Here is a 17,358-nt window from a genome sequence, read left to right on the forward strand (position 1 = left end):
ACAGAGAGATACCAGACCTCCTTCATTCTAAACCAAGGTACGGAGCTGATTAGACCCTAAGAGAAATCTTGGATAGATTCTTGGCAAAGAATACTAAACTTATGCTACACCTCACTTACTTCTTCCCTCGTACTAGACTTAGGTTAGGTACATTGGGGTAGGCGTATTTTAAGAGCACCAGTTGAGTACTTTTAGTCTTTATTTATTTATTTTACAAAAGATGACCCGCACCAAGGTACATATATCAGTATTGTATTGACACAATTCTATAAGTCACAATATTAATTGAAAATTAATTTGGAAACTTCCCACAGATAAACAAATTCGAAGTCTTGATTGAAGGTTTCAAATTTTCTTTATTCAGTATTCCATTAAAAGATAACAGAATTGCCTGTTGCCAATGCGTTTCGTCACAACCGTGACTTCTTCAGGGCTCAACACGTAATTTTCTTGACAAAAGTTGCTTCAACCTCCGTATAATGTCCTCCTGCGGCCCAGCTTCTAATGGTCCAATTTTCTGGTACTAAACATTTGTACAGTTCGTCGTAGTCCGTTCCCGTGCCAGGCTGTAGTTCTATCGACCGTCTATAGAACTACAGCCTGGAACGGGAACGGGCCGCAGGAGGAACTTTCCCTGTTACGAACTATTGGATACAATGGGATAAACCATAATTATCTATTGAGAATATAAAATATTGTCGACATAGACATTATACGGAGGTTGAAGCAACTTTTGTCAAGAAAATTACGTGTTGAGCCCTGAAGAAGTCAGGGTTGTGATGAAACGCATTGGCAACAGGCAATTCTGTAATCTTTTAATGGAATACTGAATAAAGAAAATTTGAAACCTTCAATCAAGACTTCGAATTTGTTTATCTGTGGGAAGTTTCCAAATTAATTTTCAATTAATATTGTGACTTATAGAATTGTGTCAATACAATACTGATATATGTACCTTGGTGCGGGTCATCTTTTGTAAAGTGTTAAAGAGATTTCTAATCATGATTAGGGGGTGTATATGGCTCGCATCCCTGACTCTGTCGCACAAGGAATCGAATATTAGATAGGTGTTACAAACAGTGGAAATCTGTGCCGGTCAAGTATAGCTCTGACCCGTGTGCTTGTTTTGTGAATCTTTATTTATTTATGTATGTATTTTATGGCTTAGAAACCATATCATGCTTTTACAATATTATTTTATAATACTCTTCTTGCTGTACATATTGTACTTTGCAGCCAGTATTACGATTGTAGCAGTTCATTTCTTCTGCATGAGAAAGAAGACTGTTCAATAAATACTTTTATTGAAAACGCCTGTCTCTCTATTTCTCTGCACCTCTGATGAAATGAAGCATGCACGATTGACTGAGTAAAATATCTATCTATTGTTTCCACGACTCTGAAGATACGTTTTATCTTGGAGAAACAAAGTTGTCATGTTTATGCCGTTGTCAGAAACTAATCCCTTCTTGTTTCTTCGAGAAAGTTTCTAGTGACCTCTGAGCTAGCTGGCACTCACAATTAAGTCTAATATATTCGAAAGAGACCTAGTCGACCTAAGTCCTACGTCACATCTATAGGATATATTATTCCAATGCGCAGAGCCTACTGGGAATATAGGGACTACACTACACCAGTGACTGGGTCATTCATTTTCAGTCATGTTCGAGGGCTGATTTGGTACACACCTCCAGGTCCAGTGCAAACAAGTCCAGGACCAGACTCTTGTCCAAGGCAGGCCTAGGACTTCGCAAACATACTCGATTGGCATGAGGCTGGGGCCAAAAATCCCAAAACTGGGAAATCAGATACTCACAGTTTAGCACGCAGAGTGGTGGACATTAATATTAATGCAGATAACAATCCTGTTCCAATTATTGTATTTTTGGTAGTCGTTGCACTCCAACGCTATTACAATTGTTTACTTTTACATCAAACTGTTTACCAGCTTCTCTCTCAGAGGTTATGCTGGTGTTTCACGTGATAATATATGCTTCCTTAAGACTTGCTGGATCTGGAGGAGGAGCTTAGCGCGCACCCAAGATGGTCGCGTGAGCTTAGGGCTCCCGGACCTTCGCCACCTCCACCGACTATCCTGAACCCTATCCTGACTTGGACGACGGGTTATTACTGCTCCTTCTAAATAGATAGAACACAAGCTGTCAGCCTCATGCCTTACTCATCAGATGCCTGCTAACTCTTCTGCAGAGTGCCTCACGATTCATCGCTCAGCACCACCCTCTTCAATACTAAAAGAAAACATTTAATATAAACATATGCTATTGCAATTTATAGAAGTGTATAACTGCCTCTGTGTGGCTGTGTGAGTGGGTGCGTGAGTGGCTGTGTGGGTATGTAAGTGACTATATTGGTGTGTGAGTGGGTGTGTGAGTAGTTGTGTGGGTGTGTAAGTGGGTGAGTGGATGTGTAATTGATTGTGTGGGTCTGTGAGTTGGTGCAGAAGTGGTTTTGAGGGTTAGTGACTGGGTGTGTGAGTGGCTGTATCGGTGTGTGAGTGTGTGTGTATGTCAGTGGCTCTGTGGGTCTGTTATTGGCTGTCTGAGTAGCTGTGTAGGTCTGTGAGTGGGTGTGTGAGTAGCTCTAGGGGTGTGTGAGTAGATATGAGAGTGGTCCTGTAGAGAGTGGTATGTAAGATGTTATGTGGCTGGTTGTGTGAGTGGGTCAATGGCTGTGTGGGTGTGTGAAGGGGTGTGTGAGTGGTTTTGTGGGTCTGTGAGTGGGTTTATGAGTAGCTGTATGGGTGCATGAGTGGTTGTGTGAGTGTGTGAGTGAATGAGTGTGTGAGTGGCTGTGTGGGTCTGAGTGAGTATGTGAGTACGTATATGGGTTTGTGAGTGGTTGTGTTGGTGTGTGAGTGAGTGTGTGAGTAGGTGTGTGAATCTGTGAGTGACTGTATGTGGTCTTTTAATTAGGAGTATGGATCTGCAGATCCCAGTGGATCCGTGGATCCTCACACATTAAACAAATCAATTTTGGACAATTTTTTGCCCATGAGGGGTCTTTTACAGACCCCTCCATCAGTCCCATGGGGTCAGAGTTCCTCAACCGTGACTCCTTCTGTCACTTTTAAATTGTATTTTCCTCCCTGGAAACTGAGTTCTGATGCACAAAATGTCAGCCACAACATTCCTCACAGGTCATGGCCAGACAATCATGGCATTGCTGCTGGCCCGTGGATAGGTGGATCTATGAAGGATCTCTAGGTATGCATACATCTTTTTACTCTAATAACTCCAAAACTACTGAACAGTTTTACACCAAATTACAAAAGGCCCTCTTTCTGAACCAAGATCTAGCTGTCTGCCAAATTTGATGTAATTTCAGTCAGTGTTTCTGGCTGTAGTTGTGTCTAAAATCCCTAGGGTAAACTGCATAGAGAAAACATGTTTTAGGACCCCCCTTCTTTTCAGCCCTTACTTGACGGATCACCCTAAAACTTTCCACACAACAGCTGAAGTGACTGACAAGCTAGTTTTGAACATTTTGTGAAGATTCGTCAACCGGCACCAAAGTTATTAGCTAAACCAAAAATTATTTTCCTAGGGAAACCAGGTCCTAACTATATATACATATACATATTCACTTTAAAAAACATAGGTTTCAGGCATGTTATCGTTAGAAATTAGCATTTAAAAAACCTTTGAAATTCACTAAAAAAACAAAGGTTTCAGGGGCGTTAAAGTTAGTTGGACATTTCACTCGTACAAAACCATACAAATTCCCCCGCTATAGTTAGTTCAGCTAACTATAACTTGCGCCCCCACAATGCACTGCTGATGACGTCACATATTACATCACTCATGACATGGTCAATGACATCACTCATGACATCACTGATGACATCTCAAATGACATCACTGATGACATCATTCTTGAGATAGAGTGGCAGACCTCCTCTCACCCTAATGTAACCTTTGATACACCTATGGTTTTTTCAGTGAATTTCAAAGGTTTTTTAAATGCTAGTTTCTAACTATGCCTACAGAGGTGGGACATGTGAAGAAAGAATAAAAACTGCTCAGAAAGAAGCAAAAGAAATGCAGAAAGAAGCAACAGAAGTCCACAAAGACAAAGAAAAGTGCAGGAAGAAGCAAGGCATGTGCAGAAAGAACCAACAGAGGAGCAGACAGAGGCCTTGTTGCAAAATCATCCTATGCCCACAACTTTTTCTGACGGGTTCTGGTGGTAACTGACTCTGACTAACCAGACCTAAAGCCAGTGATATGCTAAAAGACACTTAGAATACAGTGAAAACACCTATATAAACTAGGGAACACTATGCATTGGGGTACCCCTGTGATTAGCATGACCTCCTCTGTAAGCCCCTAGTACATAATAGGGCAGGGGGATTAAAATTACCTCTAAATCAGAGGAGCAGAAATATTCTACTTTAACCAGAAGTCGGGTTTGCAGAGTGGTGGAGAAAGGGTGCTAGGCATCCAACCAACGCTCAGGAATTCCGCTGCATAGGACTTACAAGAGGTACCAGGAGGGATTCTTGGCCCCCAAATTCCCTCAGGACTAAATTGGACTTCATCCTCCATCCCGTGGTCTGCCACGAGGCACGTTTTCAGAGTGGTAGAGAAAGGGAAGCATGGCCTCCGAAGAAGTCTAAGCAAACCCACTGTGTGGGACTTACTGTAGGTAACACGAGGGGTTGTTGGCCCCCAAGGACATTCTTGGGGGCCAACGTCCCAAACTATTACCTCCAGTCAGTCCCACACAGCAGCATTGTTGAGTACGCGTACCAGGCCATGCCCACTTTCCACACCACTCTACAAACGCACTCCCTGGCACGCTTTTGGATGGGGATTGAAGTCCCCTTCACTGCCGGGGGTCGTTTAGGGGCCAACTAGCCTACCTTTTTCCTCCAGTAAGCCCAACGCAGTGGGATTGGTGAGAGGTAGACAAAGGCCATGCCCCCTTTCTCCACCATTCTGCAAATACGTCTCCTGGTGTGTTGTAAGTTGGGGTATTAAGTCCCCTTTTATCCTGTGGGTCCCTGGGGTCCAACTAGCCCTCCAGGTACCTCCAGTAAGCACCACAGAGCTGTGTTGCAGAGAGGTGTAAAAAGGGGCATGGCATGGGCCACCTTTCTGCTACGCAGACCTGTGGCGCTTACTGAAGGTATCTGATGGGCTAGTTGGCCCCCAGGGCCCCTCAGAATTTAAGGGGAATTAATTCCCCAACTGAAAATGCGCCACAGGGGGCCTGGCCTCTCATAGTTTTTTTTTGGTTTTTTGTAATACACAGGGGAGGGGGGTCACTTGGCCCCCCTCCCGGGCCCCTTCTGGCCCCAGGGACCCCATCCCACGGGGCTGGCCCTCTACTTTGAGGACCGTGGGTGGAGCCCCTGTGCCCCACGGTCCCTGTCGGCTCCTCGTGAACCAGGGAGCTACTTTTTGCCAAATTTGGTGTAATTCCGTTCAGCAGTTCAGGTGTAGCCGTGTCTAAAGTTTCCTACGGGAATTAACATGGAGAAAACATGTTTTGGGACCACACTTTTATCTCAGCCCCCGCTTACCGTATCACCCCGACACTTTCAAGATAGGAGCTGACCAAAGCGCCCCACTAGTTTTGAACATTTTGTGAAGATTCATCAACCGGTGCCAAAGTTATTGGGAAAAGAAAAAGGCTTTTTGAATGGAAAGAAGGTCCTAACTATAACTACTTACCTGCGACCGCCAGTAGGTAATATATATATATATATATATTACCTACTGGCGGTCGCCAGTAGGTATATATAGTTAGGATTTTTTCTCTATGGGTTTTTTGAAAATTCTATGTCTAATAACTTTGGCGTTTGTGGACGGAATTGGCTGAAATTTTCAGGAAAATGGCACATTTTGTTTCTGAGCAGCCCTTGAAAATTTGGGGGGGGTTCGTCCAGTGGGGGCCGAGAAAAAAGGGGGGTCCCAAAACGCGTTTTTCCCATGTTAATTTCCATAGGGCGGTTGGCCTCACTTTTAGCCCGAACGGCTGAATGGATTTGCACGAAACTTGGCAAAATTGTAGGGACTGGTAGCCCGATGTGCCTTTTGTAGGTCTCAATATATGTGCTCCAGTGGATTTTGAGAAATTAACGTTTAAAAAAAGATATATATCTGTAACAGCGGACTGGGCAGCGGCCCAGGACGCGTACTTTTCGCGCAACGGAGCTTTGTGAAGCGAAGCTGATTGGTTCTCCGGCGTCTGTCAACATTCCAAACAGTCCGTAGCGGCCGCCATCTTGTCTCTCGGTAGGATCGAGAGACAAGAGGAGGTCAAAACAAAGGGGGAAATAACTATAAGGGGGCATAGTAGATCTTCGCTGACCCCCTAGGTTTGATGTGGAGGTTTTAAAAGGGCCCCGCGGGGCAAAAAAAAAAAATAATAATAATAATCGAACGGCTGAATGGATTTGCACGAAACTTGGCAAAATTGTAGGGACTGGTAGCCCGATGTGCCTTTGCTAGGTCTCAATATATGTGCTTCAGTGGATTTTGAGAAATTAACGTTCAAAAAAAGATATATATCTGTAACAGCGCACCGCTTCGCGTACTTTTCGCGTTACGGAGCTTTGCGAAGCGAAGCTGATTGGCTCTCCGGTGTCTGTAAACATTCCAAACAGTACGTAGCGGCCGCCATCTTGTCTCTCGGTAGGATCGAGAGACAAGAGGAGGCCAAAGCGAAGGGGCAAATGACCATAAGGGGGCATAGTAGATCCTCGCTGACCCCCTAGGTTTGATGTGGAGGTTTTAAAAGGGCCCCGCGGGGCAAAAAAAAAAAATAATAATAATAATCGAACGGCTGAATGGATTTGCACGAAACTTGGTAAAATATTAGGGACTGGTAGCCCGATGTTCCTTTGCTATGTCTCAATATATGTGCTTCAGTGCATTTTGAGAAATTAACGTTCAAAAACAAGATATATATCTGTAACAGCGCTCCGCTTCGCGGAGATAAAATTATATCTGTATTACCTAGCTGTTGCTAACACCAGTTAGCGACGGCTAGTAGGAGATAGCGACCATCTTGGGTCCCACTTTGCATGTGAGTGATATTTATCACTAATGACATGCAAAGTGGGCATGCCAAGATGTTAGCGACTGGAAACAGTCGCTAACATCGCTATCTCCTAGGGACTGGTAGCCCGATGTGCCTTTGCTATGTCTCAATATATGTGATTCAGTGCATTTTGAGAAATTAACGTTCAAAAACAAGATATATATCTGTAACAGCGCTCCGCTTCGCGGAGATAAAATTATATCTGTATTACCAAGCTGTTGCTAACACCAGTTAGCGACGGCTAGTAGGAGATAGCGACCATCTTGGGTCCCACTTTGCATGTGAGTGATATTTATCACTAATGACATGCAAAGTGGGCATGCCAAGATGTTAGCGACTGGAAACAGTCGCTAACATCGCTATCTCCTATTATCAACTTTTGGAAATATTCGAGATAAGCGCGAATATCTCCAAAAAGTAACAGCTGCCCTGAGCAGTTCTTAGCCATGTTATCCAATGGGAGGTGGATAACATGGCTAAGAGCATTAGCTCGGTAATGCATGAATATCGCTGAGTTTTCAGCGATATTAATGCATTGCGGTCGTTTTTTATCGTATTTGCGATAAACCTTGATAATAGCAAGGTTTATCTGCGATAATTTCTGACGGTAAAAAAATCTTTGCAATGCATCGTTAGGGATAAATATCGCTTAACTTTGGTAATATGCCCCAACGTCTGTTAACGTTCGATTCGAAGGAAATCAGGAATTGTTGAAAAACATTGTGTGCGCCATCTTGTCTTTTTTCAAATGCCACACTTTTGTCGTGCACGGCAGCCATTTTAGATGCCTTGACCAGACCCACTCTGTGCACGCTGTCGATCCTTAGCATGGCTCCCCACCCTCGCAAGCATCTCACCCAGGCAGTGGTCACCCCCGCTCTCTGTCTTATGCATGGGTAATAAACCTCCCCCCATCTGCGCTGCTCTTCCCTGAGAATCACACCCTGTGCCCGCCCGACACCTCCCTTTCGCCCTATTCACTACCGCACCCTCTGACACTCCTTTTCCTCTGTGTCCGATTGTCCAGGCCGGTCCTAGGCTATCAGCTAGCCCTGCAGATGTAGTTTATGGCCACAGCTGTAAAGAATCACCCCTCTTCAAAGGAGTTATAGTAGATCAAGGCCCACACTCGATGAGATCCGTCACAGCAGAAGCGTTGCTATTATCTGAAAACCATCCTGTATTGTGATTGGGGAGGGGACCGAGCGTGAAGCGGAAGATTCCAGGGATGACTCTTTGTACATCAAAGTTTTTACAATTATGTGTCACATTAAAAATATATAGCACTCCGACAAAGTAGTAAGATTATAAAACTTTAATAATTTATAAATATATACAAGAAAACAAAAATAGTAATAACATATAAACATTTTTAGGGAAAAACAACGAAGTAGCGGTCGGCTGTGCGAATAGTACCAACGCAGCACAACGTCCAGATTTCCGGCGTGGGGCGTCGCGGGGGGTGGGTCATCAGTAGCAAACTGTTGTGCGAATAGTTCCAAGGCAGCAGAACGCGCCGAAATCTAGATGACACGAAAGTGATGTCTAGTAAGTTGCCACCCAGCAAATAACGGCGGGGGGCGTCGCGGGGGGTGGGTCATCAGTAGCAAACTGTTGTGCGAATAGTTCCAAGGCAGCAGAACGATGGCACCAAGGTGATGTCCAGTAAGTTGCCGCACTGGTTTTGGTATCCTACAATGCTGCTCCGAATAACGGCGTGGGGCGCCCCGGGGGAGGCGGCGTGAACGGGCCTCTCCAGGTGGAGTCTCATCTGTTTTAGTGGGGCGCCCCTTTACCGTTTCAGTTGCCATTCCGTCCGCTTTTGGTCCACTGTGTCAAAATCCGCCATTCAGCTGAGTTGCGCCCACTCTTGCGGTGCAGCGATAGGCGGCTGCCACAGGACTCTCAAAATGGCGGCAGGTTCTTTCCTTTTTGGGCGTGGTCCACTGAAATGGCCCTGGGACACCTTGGAAATCGGACGCTTGTCTGCTAGGTCTTGGACCCCATTCTCGAAAGCGTCCCCTCCGCCTTGAGAATTCATCAAAAGTTTTGGGGGCCCCGACTCCTGCAGGCTTCTGGTGGGGAGCGGCTGCCATGATTGCTCGCGGAATGACCACGACGGAGCTACGAGATGGTGGTGCTCTCATGCTGACGCCAGTTTAGTCTGAAACATCCAGAAACAAGGTGGGGCTTTCATCGTTTGGGGGAAAAAAAAAGTTTTCATCCAATGAAAAGTGTTGTTTTTAGGTCATATGATCAAGCCTTCCATCATTAGGAAACCAAAAGTAAAATGAACCAATGAAAAGTTTTATAAACAAGTCACATGACCTGTTATGCGGCATAGGGTATAAAATGCGGAGAAAATACGTTGGCACGTGAGGCGGCGTCAGTAGCGGACCGATGTGCGAATAGGCCGAAGGCAATACAACGCGCCAAGATCCGGATGGCACCGAGGTGGTGTCCAGCAAGTTGCAGCACTGGTGTGGCCATCCTACAATGCTGAAAGTCGGCGTGGGGCGCCCCGTTGGCCTGTGAGTTTGCGTCAGTAGCGGACCGATGTGCGAATAGGCCGAAGGCAGCACAACGCGCCAAGATCCGGATGGCACCGAGGTGGTGTCTAGTAAGTTGTCGCACTTCTGTGGCCATCCTACAATGTTGAAAGTCGGCGTGGGGCGCCCCGTTGGCCTGTGAGATGGCGTCAGTAGCGGACCGATGTGCGAATGGGGCCAAAGGCAGCGCAACAATATTTTCTGACTGACACCACAAGGCGCTGAGATGCCAAGATCCGGATGGCACCGAGGTGATGTCTAAGTTGCGGACTGATGTGCGAATGGGGCCAAAGGCAGCGTAACAATATTTTTTGTATGGAAGATACCACTAGGCGTTGAGATGCCAAGATTCGGATGGCACTGAGGTGATGTCTAGCAAGTTGGTGTGGTCATCCTACAATGCTGAAACTCGGCGTGGGTCGCCCCATTAGCCTGTGAGATGGCGTCAGTAGCGGACCGATGTGCGAATAGGCCGAAGGCAGCACAACGCGCCAAGATCCGGATGTCACCGTGGTGGTTTCATAGTTGAGAGGCACTTCATCTGCAGTGGGGCGCCGAGATCCGGATGGCACCGAGGTGATGTCTAGCAAGTTTCTGTACTGGTGTGGTTATTCTACAATGCTGAAACTCGGCGTGGGGCTCCCCATTAGCCTGTGAGATGGCGTCAGTAGCGGACCGATGTGCGAATGGGGCCAAAGGCAGCGCAACAATATTTTCTGAAGAGAAGACACCAAAAGGTGCTGACATTCCAAGATCCGGATGGCACCGAGGTGGTGTCTAGCAAGCTATGCAGTTGAGTTGTGTGCGCACTTGCGGCGAATAGGTCGAAGGCAGCATAACAATGTTTTCTGAATAGGAGACACCACAAGGTGTTGAGATTCGGTTACCACCGAGGTGATGTCTAGCAAGTTGCCGCACTGGTGTGGCCATCCTACAATACTGCTCCGAATAACGGCGTGGGGTGCCCGAAGGGGGGGGGAGCCGGCGTGAATGGGCCTTCCTAGGTGGAGGCTCGTCTGCTGTAGTGGGGCGCCCCTTTACCGTTTCAGTTGCCATTCAGCTGAGTTTCGGCTGCTCTTGATGCTACAGCGACAGGCGGCTGCAAGAGGACTCTCAAAATGGCGGCCTGTTCTTTGGATTTGGGCCTGGTCCACTAAAATGGCCCTGGGACACCTTAGAACTCGGACGCTCGATTTTTTTTTCCTTTCCTGTACATGCAAAAAAAGGTAAATGCCCGGTACGTTACACGCTTCATCTGCCACGATGAACTCTCCAGAGGAACCGAAAAAAAATATAGTTGTGGTAACTATACCATGCATCGTCATATGGAGAGGTGGCACCAATTAATTATAGTGCTGCATAAAAGAGAGATTTGGAGGAGAACCCCTGACCTGCTAGTACATTCATCAAAGAAGTGGCACTGAGAGCTTCAGAGGCAAGGGAAACGGTCCCAAATATTTAGAAGAACTTTGGAAAGATTAAAATGACATGTTTAGATTGTGGCAAATTAATTTCATGTGGACAGATGAGTGTTACTCTAATAAATACAGCATATGAACATCATCATAGTCGATGGTTGGTAGAGACATTTTGACTATATCCTGGACCTGCCCGTCCTCGCCCAAAATGGCGCCGGAATAAATGGGACTCGTAACTCCTTGTTGTGTACTGGTTGCAGAACCTTGAAATCACGAGATACGTATGCAGTTTTGAAGCACATGGCGGGCGGGGACGAGAATTGATTGAATATTTCGACATCCCTATTGATATTAAGTTCTGATGTGTTATTGATTACTGTACTGTTGAAAGTTCGAATTAACGTCATCCATGGTACTTGCCCGCAAATGTATATCTAGATAATTTTATTGTAACTGGCCCTGTCGTATTTTAATGATAAAATGTACGTCCACCGATTCCGTAACTGTTAGACACCTTAGTTCTTGCAACCTAATGGCCCGCCCGTTACGTTCCTCTACAGTGTAAATGTCTATTCATCATATACGATTACAGTTTGCTCTGTGGCAGGCCCACGTGGTTATAGGCTCGTATTTGTATAATGAAATTTTCACAATAAAGGTTTTTAAAAGAAAACATGGTAGTAGTATATACATTGGTAAAGTTTTTAATAATAGTGACTGTTTTAGAATCATTAAAAGGCAAGTGAAATAAAGCAGACCAATTACATGAAGGGTAAAAGGTATAATACGAAGGAACGCAGTAAAGATAAATGGTCAAGGGCTGTTGTGTTTTCTATTCCTGCAACATAAAGTGATCGATAAGAATCTCATATTCAGGCGTATCGGCGACTAAGACAGCAGGTCGACCCTCTTTTGCTCAACGGCTCCGTCATGGGACGAAGAAACGCTCTTTTTCTCGAAAAAAGAATATATTTTACTTGCAGGACAGTTGTAAAATTTCCGGGAAAGTACATTAGCCTGGAACATTATAACATATATTTAAGAAAAAATAATGTTCGGAAGTAATGAAAAGCGTAATTTTTAGGTCATATGACCAAGCCTTTCATCATTACAATAAGAAAAGTAAAATGAACCAATGAAAAGTTTTATTAACAAGTCACATGACTTGTTATGCTTACGTTACGCGCTGCGCGCCCCGGATGACTTCCGGATGCGCTAACGCGGCGCGTCATATGACGCATTACGCGACAACGCAGGTACAGAATATAGTCAAAATGTCTCCACCAACCAGCGGTCGGAACACAACCCCTTTCAGCAGGCTAAATAGTTCTGTTAAATGACAACAGAAGGGACAGGCAACAAGAACCATCAGTCAAAGAGGGGAGGGCTAGTTCTTCTCTACCGGGTTACATTGGGGCGCTACCGGAACTGATCGAATTGGTAGTCTACAGTGTTTCTGGATGTTTCAGACTGAAGCTGGGGTTAGCATGAGAGCAGCACCATTTCGTAGCTCCGTCGTGGTCATTCCGCAACCAATCATGGCAGCCGTTCTTTATCGTTATTTTGGGCGGGGTGGGTGGCGGAGCCGAGCTGTTTTGCAGCCATCATTGTGTGGAGTTCAGTTCATCTCACTAGTTTTGTATTTGTCATGAGGGGTTGTTCCTAATGTTTCTATTTTAGCGAGGTCAAAAAGAGATCCCATTAGTGGCCTACTGATTTTGCTCGATTCCTTTTCTTTTTTTTTTACACGATTTTTCGTTATCTGCAAAGACTAAACAGAGTATTGCGACTCTGTGTTTGTTTGTAAATAGAGAATGAACCAAAGAGAACTAATTCTAAAACAGTAAATACTTGGATAACAATCAATCAAATGGAGAGAGAAGCAGGCACGACGGATTACAATGGGGGCAAAGGCCTGCGTTAACTACCTTTCACTATCTGCAAAGAGAGAGTACTCCTAATAGAAATGAGGGGGGGGGGGCACCATTCAAAGCAGATCAGTGTGCATAAACACGAAAATGTTTTCACTTACCACGTACTTGACATTCGACAGCTTATGATATTTGCTATTAAAAAACCATTGAAATTCACTGAAAAAACCACAGGTTATAGACCATATATAGTTAGGAATTAGCATTTACAAAACCTTGAAAATTCACTGAAAAAACCATAGGTTATAGACCATATATAGTTAGGAATTAGCATTTAAAAAACCTTATTTTACTCACACAAAACCATTGAAATTCCATATATAGTTAGTTGCACTAACTATATATCGCGCACCCGCAATCCACTGCTGATCATGTCACATATTACATCATTCATGACATGGTCAGTGACATCACTGATGACATCACTGATGACATCTCAAATGACATCACTGATGACATCACTGATGACATCTCATTTGACATCATTCTTGTGCTAATACGATAAACCTCTTCAGACTCTAATATAACCTTAGATACACTCAGTGTATACAGACACTCACACACTGCCACTCATCCATGGAGTTACTCACACACCCAGTCAGTCATGCAAAGAAACAATCTCACCTCCATTTCTTCAACTATACAGTTAAACACACCTTACTTATTGAAACATATACTAACACATATTTACTCTCTTATACAATCCCTGATACAAGTTCACAATGATCGATACAACTACTCACTCATTCAGTGGCTCTCATGCAGTTATTTATATATGCCAACTCTCACATGTACTGTGTTTTACATATGTACTTACTATGACATGTAGCATTGAGATATCCATTCACTCATCAATACACTCATGCACACAGTCAACTGCCCATGTAGCTGTTTCCACATGCACTCTTGAACTCATACACCTAGTGAATAAACTGCTCACACATCTATGCATAGAGTCACACACCTTCCAGCCACCCCTACACAAACTCAATCTCCCATAGAAATACTTGGGCAACCAATTAATAACACATATAGCCTCTCGTATAGCTAATGATCAACACATGCAGCAGTTTACAGAACAACAGACATAATGATGCACAAATTAAGACAGTTTAGTCACTAACCCATGCATTCAGTGAGACACATTTAATCACTCACTCATACAGTCAGTCACGCACCTACTAAATCCTTCATCCAGACACTTATACATCCACTCATTCTTCAATATGTAAAACATATTTAAACTTTACAAAAACACACAGACACTAGATGATGTCATCAGTGATGTCATTTGAGATGTCATCAGTGATGTCATTTGAGATGTCATCAGTGATGTCATCAGTGATGTCACTGACCATGTCATGAATGATGTAATATGTGACATGATCAGCAGTGGATTGCGGGTGCGCGATATATAGTTAGTGCAACTAACTATATATGGAATTTCAATGGTTTTGTGTGAGTAAAATAAGGTTTTTTAAATGCTAATTCCTAACTATATATGGTCTATAACCTATGGTTTTTTCAGTGAATTTTCAAGGTTTTGTAAATGCTAATTCCTAACTATATATGGTCTATAACCTATGGTTTTTTCAGTGAATATATATATACATATATATATATATATATATACATATATATATATATATATATGTATATATATATATATATATATATATATATATATATATATATATATATATATATATATATATATATATACATACATACACATATCCAGGAAAGTTGCTCCTTATGGTATTTAATAGGATGAAGTGAGAGACATTTCTCTGTAATAGCAAGGAGGTTAGAATACAATATAGATGTAACTCTTCTCTTTCTCCTTTTTATATGGACACAGCTGAGCCCATAACCAACGCTGTTAACATCACTGTATATACGTAATAAGGGGTATGTGGTTTGTCAAATGTCACAGTTTGCATAATTATGTTTTGCAAGAAATGACTGTTGTGCCGAGAACAATGGTGGGGTGAATTTTCCTTCCTTATTATAATGCACTGTAATGGGTCACTATATTAAATCTTCCATGTCTATTGCCTAAAACAGTTGTTGTGACAACCTACTAAGTGTGCTTGACATATATACTGTGTTAATTCAAAGACATCTGATGTAGTGAGCAAGGCGGTTCGCCATCGAAATGCGTCTAGGTCGTCACTTTGGAATAAACATCTTTCTTTGATACATTCCCACGGAGTCAGCGCCTGTTCTTTTATGGATGCCAAAATTGGTAGTATATAGAAGATTTACCGGAATCTTAATGCGACCCTCCTTGATTAGGAGCGCCGAAACCCAAATGGTATTGTCTTTGAAAAGGAAAACACAGAGCCCTCCGTAGCCGACCGTCCAAAAATCTGCACGTAGGAGAGCGTCCTGAATCTCGTGGTGGCTGGAGGGCAATCAGAGTTCCAGGTAAGCTCAGTGGTGTGGATCGTAGGGTGGTCTGAGAGTCCTCACAGGCGGCTGATGGGAGAGGTAGTCCCATAGACTTTAACACGGTTAGTGGGTATCACAGAAATAGAACAAATTCCAGTGATGTCCGAGGAGTGGGTCAAGGAGCGGGAAGAGGCGGCGCTAGATATCTTTTGTGATGCCGATACAAACCCATCATCAGCCTTAAAGGCAACTGGGACAAGAGTAGATCCGGCTTTCAGAGATCTGAAAAAACTGACGCAAGAGTTGGAGAAACTGCATACAAAGGAAGTGTCTAAATGGTGGGAATGCAAATCGCTGAAATGATACCTGGATGTAAGGCGCATTCCAAGAGTACTGAGGATTCTTGTGGCGCCGACGTATGAGAATCCAGACCCTGAGATACTGCAAGAATGGGCAGACAGCAGTGCCCAATCATCGGGGCGCATGTTGCAAATATTAATAAAATACAACACAAGTGACCGTGAGAAAATCCTTGTCAGAATTGGTGCAATTTGTAAAGAGTTGGAAAAGATGGAAAATCAAGATGAAGTCAATAAAATACTAGCAGACATGAAAACAAGAGTGGCAAAATATGAAAAGACAACAAAAGAAAGAAAAGCAATAAAATTCCAACGGGACAGAAATGATTATTTAAACTGGAGAATATATAATTTTTCTAAAAAATTCGAAAACATCCATCACCAACAACTATACTTTACAGCTGAAAACCAAATGAGAACGACAGAGCCCAGTGATTCCGAACTGAGTTCAGAAGTGGAATTGTATTTAGAAGCCACAGGGAGCAGCAATCTCAATTGTAACCTCCTACAGCAGTTGAAGAGTTTTTTTTTTTATGGAAGGAATGCATCAGGAGTTTATGACCGCGGCCATTGCGCCCAGATCAAAAAAGCAAAAGAAGAGGTTAAACAGAAGAAGAAGGAAGTACAGAAGATGGGGAAAGCGAACCACACAGAACCACAACATCAACATACAGAAGGAACAGAAGGAGGTAAAAACAAATAAAGACACTGACAACACAGTAATTAATCTATCCACCATGGCTATGAATGAAGAGGAGCAACAAATTGTATCATTAGGATTGCCATATTGTGTGAAAACTAATTTTGAGTATACACAAACGAGGGTAGACTTTTATCAATTTATACGCAAACTCAAATTACAAAAACATTTCTACAATGTAACCAGTAATGCAATGGAACATGAGACAATAACTACCAACATTGGAAGCCTCAGTGTGGAGACATGAGCCTTCTCAAGGATTTGGCAGAACTTGATTGCGAAGAACTGAAACAGTCAAGTATCACCTATGGAAGTGGTAATAATTTCTATGAAAGTGAGCATACACCATTCAGACCCAAATCAGTCTTTACCCCAATGATGCTTAAAGACAGATTCGAAATTTATGCCGAAATGTAGTCAAAGACCCAAAGGAATTGGCGAAACTTAGCAGGAAGGATTTTATTAAGACTAATCACAACCAAAAGATACAATACAACGACCTTGGACAAAGAAAATAAAACAACAACAGGATATCGTGGTTCGATGGTCCGACAAAGGTGGAAATGTGGTCTTATGGCCTCTAGACAAATACAACCTGGCGGCACAAACACAATTGCAGGCTAGGGAGTGCTACAGCTGCATCAGTTCCACCTGTATCATTAGAGTAAAAAAAATATGTTTCATAAGGCACTCTACGAATGGAGAGGAGTTGGGCTAATTTCAAAGCAAGAACTAGATTTCCTGAAAAATGACTACCCCGAGACCCCACAACTTTATCTTATACCCAAGATCCATAAAGATACACTGTGCCCCCCAGGAAGACCCATCATATCCGCGATTTGAGGACTTTTTGAGACCACATCAAGAGACATAGATTACTTCCTTCAGCCCTATGTCCATGAACTGCCAACATACATCAGGGACACTGGAGATTTTCTA

The sequence above is a fragment of the Lissotriton helveticus genome, chromosome 3_1 (assembly GCF_964261635.1).
Source record: "Lissotriton helveticus chromosome 3_1, aLisHel1.1, whole genome shotgun sequence".
Taxonomy (NCBI): Eukaryota; Metazoa; Chordata; class Amphibia; order Caudata; family Salamandridae; genus Lissotriton; species Lissotriton helveticus.